This window comes from Ailuropoda melanoleuca, chromosome 2 (assembly GCF_002007445.2).
Source record: "Ailuropoda melanoleuca isolate Jingjing chromosome 2, ASM200744v2, whole genome shotgun sequence".
In the NCBI taxonomy this organism is placed as follows: domain Eukaryota; kingdom Metazoa; phylum Chordata; class Mammalia; order Carnivora; family Ursidae; genus Ailuropoda; species Ailuropoda melanoleuca.
The window spans coordinates 195435739-195446304 of NC_048219.1; the positions used below are offsets into that span (position 1 = coordinate 195435739).

At 49.3% G+C, this 10566-nt stretch overlaps 1 long non-coding RNA gene across 1 annotated transcript; it reads left to right on the top strand.

Moving 5' to 3' along the window:
- Positions 1-3906: 3906 nt before the first annotated feature.
- Positions 3907-9379, top strand: LOC117801168. The gene is made up of 3 exons (XR_004623691.1): positions 3907-4063; positions 6439-6594; positions 8664-9379. It is a non-coding gene; the product is annotated as an uncharacterized LOC117801168 (long non-coding RNA).
- The last annotated feature ends 1187 nt before the right edge of the window (positions 9380-10566 follow it).

Consider the following 10566-nt stretch of genomic DNA (forward strand, 5'->3'; position numbering starts at 1 on the left):
GGAATGCATTTCCCTCCTGGTGATTATGCCACGTGGATGCAGGTGTGTCTGTGGGAAAACGGAGCAAGCAGACACTTTCCAAAGCGATGACCTCTGCAGTCCTCAAAATGGCACCCACGGACATGGCATCTCTCTTCTGTTTCGCAGGGTAAGCGCAGGTGCCCCGTTGCACTTCTCAGTCTTCGTTGAGCTCTGAACTGTCAAGAACACTTGAGGCTGGCTGTCCTCTGAGTTGGATATTAAGGAAAATGTCACTTCCATGACTAAGACTCGGGCAGAGGAGGCTGAAGGACCTGTTTCATAAAACTACTTACCTACGGATTTGAGAGTTGCCTCCTATCCACCCACTGCCCGCCATCTTCCTCTGGGATTCCGGGCCACACTGCACTGCTGCCCACCCGTCTCCTGGAAATGGTCTCCTTCCGTAGGGCTGAACCTCCCTCCTACCCTTCCACCCCTTTGCTTATTTTGTTCTGCTAATGCCCTTGCTATGTGAACCTATTTTGACTGGTTCTCAAAACTGACCTCACCCAGATGAGCATTGCAATCCTACGCCCAGCCACCCTGTCCTGGCACAATTCCCCACTCCCCCAGGGGACCTTCCACTTTGAGTCAAAAGAACATAGGTGACTTGAGTGCACTTAAATGTTACCCACCCATCTTCCCAAACGAGACTATGAACATCTTGAGGGCATTGTATCTTGCCTAGCATGTGATTCTAATTTTTGCTTGATTGCCATTTGTTGAATAAATAAAGGAATGCATCGAGCATGCATGAATGTTTGAGTTCTGTTCCCAACTCTTAAAAATGTAGGGCAATTTCCATTTTATCTGTCGTGGATGTAACAACACTCATACCAGAGATTCTTCTGATGATGGAATGAAACAGCAGGGACACGAGCTTGCATTAGGCACTCAGGAAACACCAGCTCCCGTTCTCGGCCGCTTTCAGCACCTCGGCATCTTTATGTATAGCATTTTACTATCGGCTAGGTAAGAGTCTGTATCTTACTCCCAGGAGAGGACCTATGTCCTATGTGTGTTGGCATCTCCTTCTTTACCAATGGGAGTTCCAAGCATAATTTCAGCTGCACGAGGAAGCAGGTGTTTTTTTCTGAGCCAGCTCCACTCATGTCCTCAGGGGTAGTAAGGCTAGGAGCAAGGCTCTCACCTTGTCCCTCCCGAGACTCACCTTGCATGGTTCCACACCATGGCCTCACCCAGGGTCTGGACCACGACAGGACCCCCACCCGATGTGCCTGGAGCCCGAGCTTCATCCATGAGTCTGACCTTCCCATCCCATAGGCTTGGCTGTGGCCATGACTGTGTCCAGAACTTACAGTGATGACATCAGTAGGCATTATCATCCCCCAGAAACTGGCTGCTGAGGGCAAGAGCCCTCACAGGGGAGGCAAGCACACAAAAAACTCTGATGTGCACAAAATACGGACCTGCCAGACTCGGCATCCCCGTCACCGTGTGCTTGGGGACAGGGTGAGATGAGATGGGGGCTGGCTGGGTGCAGACCAGCAGGTCAGGAGAAGCAGGTACGTCCTAGGCCATGATAAGAAGCAAGTTGACATCCAAACTAGTGCGCACACACACACGCACGCACGCACACACACGCACACATACACACATACCATGTGCACACACACACCATGTGCGTGCACACCCGTGTGCACACACACGCATACATACACCATGTGCACACACACATGCACACATACACGCACACACACAAACACACACACAGGCACGCGCGTGCACACACACACACACACCCCTGAAGCAAGCATCTTATGAAAAGCACATACGATATATTCTGATACTCTTATTTTTATTCCACTCCAGGCAAGTCTAGTCTCTTTCAATTTTTTTAATGTTGGCCGTGGCTCTCTACATTGATTTCACATCAATTACATCAGTGGCTTGCGACCCTCCGTTGGCGAAACAACGTCGTGGGCAATTCCCTGGAAGACCAGAGGGGGTTTTCAGCGCAGCTGTACGGGCATGAGGTGAGGGTACACAGGTGGTTGGGCTTCGTGCAACGNCCCTCCTGGTGATTATGCCACGTGGATGCAGGTGTGTCTGTGGGAAAACGGAGCAAGCAGACACTTTCCAAAGCGATGACCTCTGCAGTCCTCAAAATGGCACCCACGGACATGGCATCTCTCTTCTGTTTCGCAGGGTAAGCGCAGGTGCCCCGTTGCACTTCTCAGTCTTCGTTGAGCTCTGAACTGTCAAGAACACTTGAGGCTGGCTGTCCTCTGAGTTGGATATTAAGGAAAATGTCACTTCCATGACTAAGACTCGGGCAGAGGAGGCTGAAGGACCTGTTTCATAAAACTACTTACCTACGGATTTGAGAGTTGCCTCCTATCCACCCACTGCCCGCCATCTTCCTCTGGGATTCCGGGCCACACTGCACTGCTGCCCACCCGTCTCCTGGAAATGGTCTCCTTCCGTAGGGCTGAACCTCCCTCCTACCCTTCCACCCCTTTGCTTATTTTGTTCTGCTAATGCCCTTGCTATGTGAACCTATTTTGACTGGTTCTCAAAACTGACCTCACCCAGATGAGCATTGCAATCCTACGCCCAGCCACCCTGTCCTGGCACAATTCCCCACTCCCCCAGGGGACCTTCCACTTTGAGTCAAAAGAACATAGGTGACTTGAGTGCACTTAAATGTTACCCACCCATCTTCCCAAACGAGACTATGAACATCTTGAGGGCATTGTATCTTGCCTAGCATGTGATTCTAATTTTTGCTTGATTGCCATTTGTTGAATAAATAAAGGAATGCATCAAGCATGCATGAATGTTTGAGTTCTGTTCCCAACTCTTAAAAATGTAGGGCAATTTCCATTTTATCTGTCATGGATGTAACAGCACTCATACCAGAGATTCTTCTGATGATGGAATGAAACAGCAGGGACACGAGCTTGCATTAGGCGCTTAGGAAACACCAGCTCCCGTTCTCGGCCGCTTTCAGCACCTCGGCATCTTTATGTATAGCATTTTACTATCGGCTAGGTAAGAGTCTGTATCTTACTCCCAGGAGAGGACCTATGTCCTATGTGTGTTGGCATCTCCTTCTTTACCAATGGGAGTTCCAAGCATAATTTCAGCTGCACGAGGAAGCAGGTGTTTTTTTCTGAGCCAGCTCCACTCATGTCCTCAGGGGTAGTAAGGCTAGGAGCAAGGCTCTCACCTTGTCCCTCCCGAGACTCACCTTGCATGGTTCCACACCATGGCCTCACCCAGGGTCTGGACCACGACAGGACCCCCACCCGATGTGCCTGGAGCCCGAGCTTCATCCATGAGTCTGACCTTCCCATCCCATAGGCTTGGCTGTGGCCATGACTGTGGCCAGAACTTACAGTGATGACATCAGTAGGTCATTATCATCCCCCAGAAACTGGCTGCTGAGGGCAAGAGCCCTCACAGGGGAGGCAAGCACACAAAAAACTCTGATGTGCACAAAATACGGACCTGCCAGACTCGGCATCCCCGCCACCGTGTGCTTGGGGACAGGTTGAGATGAGATGGGGGCTGGCTGGGTGCAGACCAGCAGGCCCAGGAGAAGCAGGTACGTCCTAGGCCATGATAAGAAACAAGTTGACATCCAAACTAGTGCGCACACACACACGCACGCACGCACACACACGCACACATACACACATACCATGTGCACACACACACCATGTGCGTGCACACCCGTGTGCACACACACGCATACATACACCATGTGCACACACACATGCACACATACACGCACACACACAAACACACACACAGGCACGCGCGTGCACACACACACACACACCCCTGAAGCAAGCATCTTATGAAAAGCACATACGATATATTCTGATACTCTTATTTTTATTCCACTCCAGGCAAGTCTAGTCTCTTTCAATTTTTTTAATGTTGGCCGTGGCTCTCTACATTGATTTCACATCAATTACATCAGTGGCTTGCGACCCTCCGTTGGCGAAACAACGTCGTGGGCAACTCCCTGGAAGACCAGAGGGGGTTTTCAGCGCAGCTGTACGGGCACGAGGTGAGGGTACACAGGTGGTTGGGCTTCGTGCAACAGTGCCCACGAGCAGGACCGGACTAAGGTAAGGCAAGAAAGCTGCCTAATTTAAAGGCACGAAATTTAAGGAAGTACCCAGTCTCCAGACCTGCAAACCTGAGGGCATTTTGTACCCTACGCACCACGCTCTTTGAAACTAGCCCAATCCCGGCCCCTTCGTATAATCATTCTGTTGTACAGATGAGAACTGTGTCACCAAGGGGCCAAGCCGTGACCTTGGCCATGGTGGCGGAGGCAGGATTCGAGCCCAGATCTGGCTGACTTCCCAGGTGTTGTGAGCTTCTGCCCAGCCCCGTGGGGGTTCTTGGGTGCAGCTACACTGACAGCAATGGAACAGCCTACCTGCGGGGAGACTCAGCTGACCTGAAGCAGCGGGGATCCACATCCGGAACCAGGCAGTGGAGCCAAGTGGAGAGGGATGGGTTAAGTTTCTGCGGACAGGGTCGGGTATCTTGGTTTGGAGGTTTCTTAAAACACACATCGTCTTCCCCAGCCTTGGGGCTGGACGGGCTTCGCCCTCCGTGCTTATTAATGAGTCATTTCCCACCCACCACGACCTGGAGTATGGTTGACAGAGGAGAGAACCAGCGGGACAGCTGGAGCAAATGCCCGGAAGCTCCCGAGTGAGCAGGCCTGTGACCCCAGGCTCAGCTGTCACACAATTTAGCGTGTCCTAGGTGAGAGGCCACAGGCGGTGCGGGAAGAACACTGAACACCCCCCATCGGTGCTTCTTGGCCAGGCGCCCCCACTCCCCTGAGGTCTCCTCACCGCCCACTCATCCTCCTGTTCATCCCTCCTCCTCCTTCCCTGTCTGCTTTCATCCTGCTTCCCTTCCTGTGTGTTGCCCTTCCCGCCAGCTGGAACGCTGTGGCTCTTCTCAAGTCAAAGTGGAGCCTGTCTGCCTGGCATAGATTGTGGCCAGTTGTGGCTAAAAGAGCCTGAACTTGCATCTGACCTGTGGGCTGCCAGCCCCTTGCAAGCTCAGGCAGGAATCATGACTTAAGACGACCTCCAGACACCGCTCTCTGCATCTGGTCCATCAGCCCCTTGTGCAAGGACTGGGAGCTGTAATGCGTACAGAACACCTTCTAAACCCCCCAGCCTACAGGAATGTCACATGAAATGCAGGCTTGCAACAAATATTTATTGAAGAACTGAAGACCCCACATAAGAACAAATCCAATCAAGAGAATCCAGGCGGTAATTGAGGAAGCTGGTACCGAGTCCAGCAGAGCAATGCAGGCTTCAGGTCAAGGGAAGAGGGTCTGTTTGCCTCTGCCTAGTGGGCGAGAGTTTCAGAGGGGATGGAACCTAGATCCAACTCCTGGTAAATTTACTGCAACTTTCTGACCTTTAGTTTCCTCATCTGTAAAGAGGGGATAATATAGTCCTGATCTCCTTGGTGGGTTTTGAGGGTTTAGCAAGGTGGTGAGTGTAAGACCCAACCATAATGACGAATATCAGCTGGTAGTTTTGCAACCTGGGCTTAGCTGTGTCCTTGGCAGAAGGTGGCCGCTCTCCCACACCCCTTCACAAGTAGCTAGGGGCAGAGCAGTTCAGCGCTCCCTGTTGGTGGCCTGCCCTTCCCTTCCTGGCTCTCGGAGACCAGTGTGTGGGCTGTGGACCAATGCACTCGCCTGCGCCTGGCAGCCCAATCTGAAATCTGCCAGGGGCTGTGTCTGGACCTTTCACAGCCTGAAGTCGAGGTAGGGTTCTGACACCAGACTTCAAAGTCTAGAGTAGTCTTCAAAGACTGGGAATATGTGTACCTCCCTATGGTTTCTGTCCAGGGAACCATAAGTGAAAGTTGGACAAACTTTCTCTCTCTTGATCACCAACGTCATACTTGCTTTGAAAATGTGGAAAATACAGGCAGGTGAATATATACGTACACACCCAGCCACAGTGTCGCTAACCAGAGGGGAGACATTGTTAGTATCTGTCTTCTTGAATACGTTTTCTTTACATAAACGAGGTCCCTATATAGGTAATTTTAAATCTTTTTCGGTTGTTGTTGTCTAACATTATAACATAAACATATCCTGGTCTTAGAGATACTTGGTAAACAAACTAAAGTCTGCATTGCACAGCATTGGCTGTATGCATCATGATCTATTCACCCTGCCCCGTAATTTGGACGCAGATTGTTCCAGAATTTTCTCTGTGGTAAATACTGGTGTGGTAGGCATTAGGAATGCATTTTATATCAAATTCTCCTGACATGTTCCCTGAAAAATGTTTTGCTTAGGTCTGATGCTTATAAGAAGGGAGAGATGGGATGTTCACATTCTTCCCGGAGAAAATACTTATACACATGTCGGCCTTTGTCGTCTGACAGTGTCGGTGGCTTCCTGGGCTCTCCAGCGCCTGCTGTTGATTTTCCACACAGAGGGGAAATGCCGATGTTCTAAATCATGGGAAGTCGCACACTTACAACAACAACAATGACCAGGCACTGCAGGTCACCGCCTAACCCTCGCTAGGGCCCCATGAGGTGAGTGTGGTGATGGCTTTTACAGGTGAGCAAATGGGAGGTCAGAGACACTCAATAACTCACTCTGAGCCTTGGAGCTGGTGAGTGGAAGGTAAACTTGGAAAGAGCCATGCACGCACTCCCTGGGGAAATCACATCCAAAGGAAAGAAAACAAAGGCAATTGCATTGACCCAATGGCCTTGCCTGGGGAGGGGCTCTGGGTAGAGGAAAGTAAGGATGTATCCATTTCTCATTTGTGAAGCCTGGTAATCAAGAATGCAAGTTTTCCCAGCTTTCATGCATATACTCGTTCTTTTGGTCAAGGACTCATTTAGTTATTAATTTGATCAACAGATATTAACTGAGCCTCTACCGGGTGCCAGGCTTGGAAATGTAATGGTGAGCAATGCAGGCTGTTCCTGGTGACTTGTGGGGAGGCAGAAGCCGGGTCATCTCACACACATATGCACGTGCACCCACACTTTAACGACAACTGTGATAACTGCCCTAAAAGACAGAAGTTTTTCGGAGGAGTCAGGGAAGAATTTCCTGGGCAAGGATCATTTAGAGAAACCTAGGGAAGAGCAGGAATTAGCCAGGCAAGAAAGCATGGGCCACACCAGCAGCGGCAGGAGTGTGCATTGGCCCAGAGTGAGAAGAGCAGGGTCAGCAGACGATGTTAGCTGGTGGACCACATCTGGCCCACCACCTGTTTGTCAATAAAGTTTTATTGGAATGCAGCCATGCCCCTATGCTTACACATTGTCTACGGCTGTTTGTATGCTACAACAGAGACCCTGTGGGCCACTGATCCTAAAATATTTGCTATCTGGCCCTTTATAGAAAAGGCCTGACAATCTCGCCTCTGGAGAAATGGGACAGTGTCTGTGGGGCATGGTGGGGGAGGGGCCACTATCCCAGCAACGGAGGAAGGATGAGCCAGTAGGCCTTACAGGTGTGGGAGGCCGCAGGCGGGAGTCTGATCCTTCGCTGAGCTGCAAGAGGGAGACATTGAAGATTTTGAGCAGACCAGTGAAAGGATTGGATTTGTGATTTTAAAAGATTACACTTTTTACCTAACAGTCCCTAATGCTCAGTTTTTAGGCTTCCTTTCCTTGGTTTATAAATAATAAGTGGTCATTTAATAAGTATTTGCTAAACACAAGAACAAAGAATTGCAAAAGGTTTCAGTGGTAATCAGATTTAATAGGAATGCAATAATTTAGTGAGACCTTTCATTATTTTATATGTGTACTTCATGCTATTTTTTTTTTAGAAAGTGTGCATCCTGTAAATAAATCTTAAGTCTTTCTGTTAACGCTGTTCACAATGCTGTCTTTCTTTGTGGTGATTCTGTATTTCAGTATTTTAGCTCAAAGCAAATTAAGTCTACGGAGGAAAGAGAGCCATAATGACAGTTACAGCTCGCATTTGCATTTTTGATTTCAACCTGCCAAGTTTCTTTTGACAAGAGGCCCGGGTACCCAGCTGAACTGGGTGTGAGTCAGAAAGGTAGAGCTTTAGGAAGAAGTTTCCTCGAATGAGTCCACCTGCCCAGTGGGAGTAAGGTGATATTTATAAGTCAGAACAAAAGTGTTGGCTACTTTCTTGAACCAGGTTGTCCTGCTAGATGTTTATGAACATCTCAGTCTGACCATCTGGTCAACCTGAAAATTAGCTACTCTAGTCAGAGTGAACCCCAGGGGCCAAGGAGCCGCTCCTTACACATGCACACGCGCGCACACACACACACACACACACACACACACGTGCAAGCATGTTCTGACACACCAGATTGCTTGCATTGTATTGGGCAGTGTGATAGTTCATCTTACGGGTCAACTTGACTGGGCCACAGGGTGCCCAGACATTTGGGCAAACACTATTCTTGATGTGTCTGTGAGAGTGTATCTGGATTGAGATTAACATCTGGATGGGAGACTGAGGAAAGCAGATTGCCCTCCGCAGTGTGGGTGGGCCTCAGCCAATCTGTGGAAGACCCGAAGGAAACAAACAGGCTCAGTCAGGGGGAACTCCTGCTGCCTGACTCCCTTGAAGCAAACGGTCTTTTCCTGATTTTCACTCCAAGTGAAAAATCAGCTCTTCTTAGGTCTCGGGCCTGCCGGCTTTTGGACTGGAACTACCCATCGGCCACCTGGATCTCCCGTGTGTCCACTGAAGATCGTGGGACTTCTCAGCCTCTGTAATCATGTGGGCCGATTCCTTATAATAATCTCTTTATACATATGTCTCTCTGTGTGTAGGTGTGTGCACATATGCAGATCTGTGTATGCATGTGTGTATGTCTGTGTGTGTGTGTTCTTGGTTCTGTTTCTCTGGAGAACCCTGGCTAGTAAGTAATTTCCCCAGTTGCCACCTTCCTCAGCTTACCCTTTGTATTACTGTTTTCTTAACGTTTTCCTTTAAATTGACTTACTTATTTTGTAGTAGGTTCTCGAGGGAACTTGGTATCTGTGCTTGAAATTGAAAACCACTATCACTTACCATGAACAGTTGCTGAAGAACATTGTGCCCCGTGGGTTGTCACTGTGGCTGGTGAAGCTCAGCCTCGGAGGCCTGCTCTCCTTCTCTGTTAAGTAGGGAGATTAGCACGTGTTGGTGTTAAAGACAGACGAGCAACTAAGAGGGCTGCAACATCAGGAAAGTTCTCACCAGGTGATTTACGATTTCAGGCCTTATGCTTCTCTCATGGGCAGGAGCAGTGGCTGATCCCAGCCCCGTGAGCCGACCTATAGCCTCGGCTTCCCTCAAAGGTGGAGGTCAGGAGAAGGCCAGGCAATGATTCTTTTTTTTTTTTTTTAAGATTTGTTTATTTGAGAAAGAGAGAGAGAGAGTAGGGGGAAGGGCAGAGGCAGAGGGAGAAGGAGAATCTCAAGAAGATTCCATACTGAACGCGGAGCCCAACACACGACTCTGAGATCATGACCTGAGCTGAAATCAAGAGCCANCCCCCCCGCCCCCCCCCCCCCCGGCAGTGGTTCTTAAAACTTTCTTTTAATAAAAATCACCAGAGGAGTTTATTAGAAATGCAGTTCCTGGGACTCCCATCCCCAAGGGTTCTGATTTGGGGGAAGGTTGGGAACTGACTCAGTTCCCAGGAGCCGGAGCATTCTCGTACACAAGGTGGCTGGCTGAGAAACACAGCTGAGGCCTCATCCGTGAAGGGTCCACAAGCACAGTCCCAGATGAGGGGCCTCCAAGCAAACAATCCTAAGTAGCTCCCAACCAACCCGAGGGAATGTTCTGGCTTCTTTCTTGCAGGGATGGTTTGGAAAAGCAATCTGTATGCTATAAATGTGCACATAATTCCACCTATTTCTAAGAGTGATTTTTGGCTTGAGGCAATTTATTGCTGAATTCCTGGAATGAGAAATTGTTAGATCTTTACTTAAAGCAAATAAAAGTTAAGTAAAATACAGAATGCATCGAGAATGACCTGAAGGTAAGAGGGGCATATGCTCTCTGATTTCTGGGATACCAAATAAACTCAGGCAATGAGAAATCAGCCGTTCTCTTCTCCTCAGGGATCCCAGCCAGTGGTTCATTTTCTCTCCCTGTAACGGGCTTAATGGTGGCCCGAGAGGATATGTCCATGTCCTGATTCCTGGAACCTGAGAATATTATTGTATATGGCAAAAGATGTGATTAAGTCAAGGATCCCGAGAGGGGGGAGCTTGTCCTAGACTCCCCAGATGGGTCCTTAGTCCCATGCCAAGTGTTGTTAGGACAGTGAAGAGGAGGGAGGCCACAGAGACAGTAGAGGGGGGGGGCCAGGCACCCACAAGCCAAGGGATACCAGGAACTGCCAGAATCCAGAAGGGCAAGGGAGGGTTCTTTTCTAGGCTTCTCAGAGGAAGCATGGCTCTGACAACACCGTGACTTCAGATTTCTGGCTTCCAGAACTGTGAAGGAATACATTTCTATTGTTTAAAGCCACCAAGTTCGTGGTAATTTATTTCAGTACCTTCAGA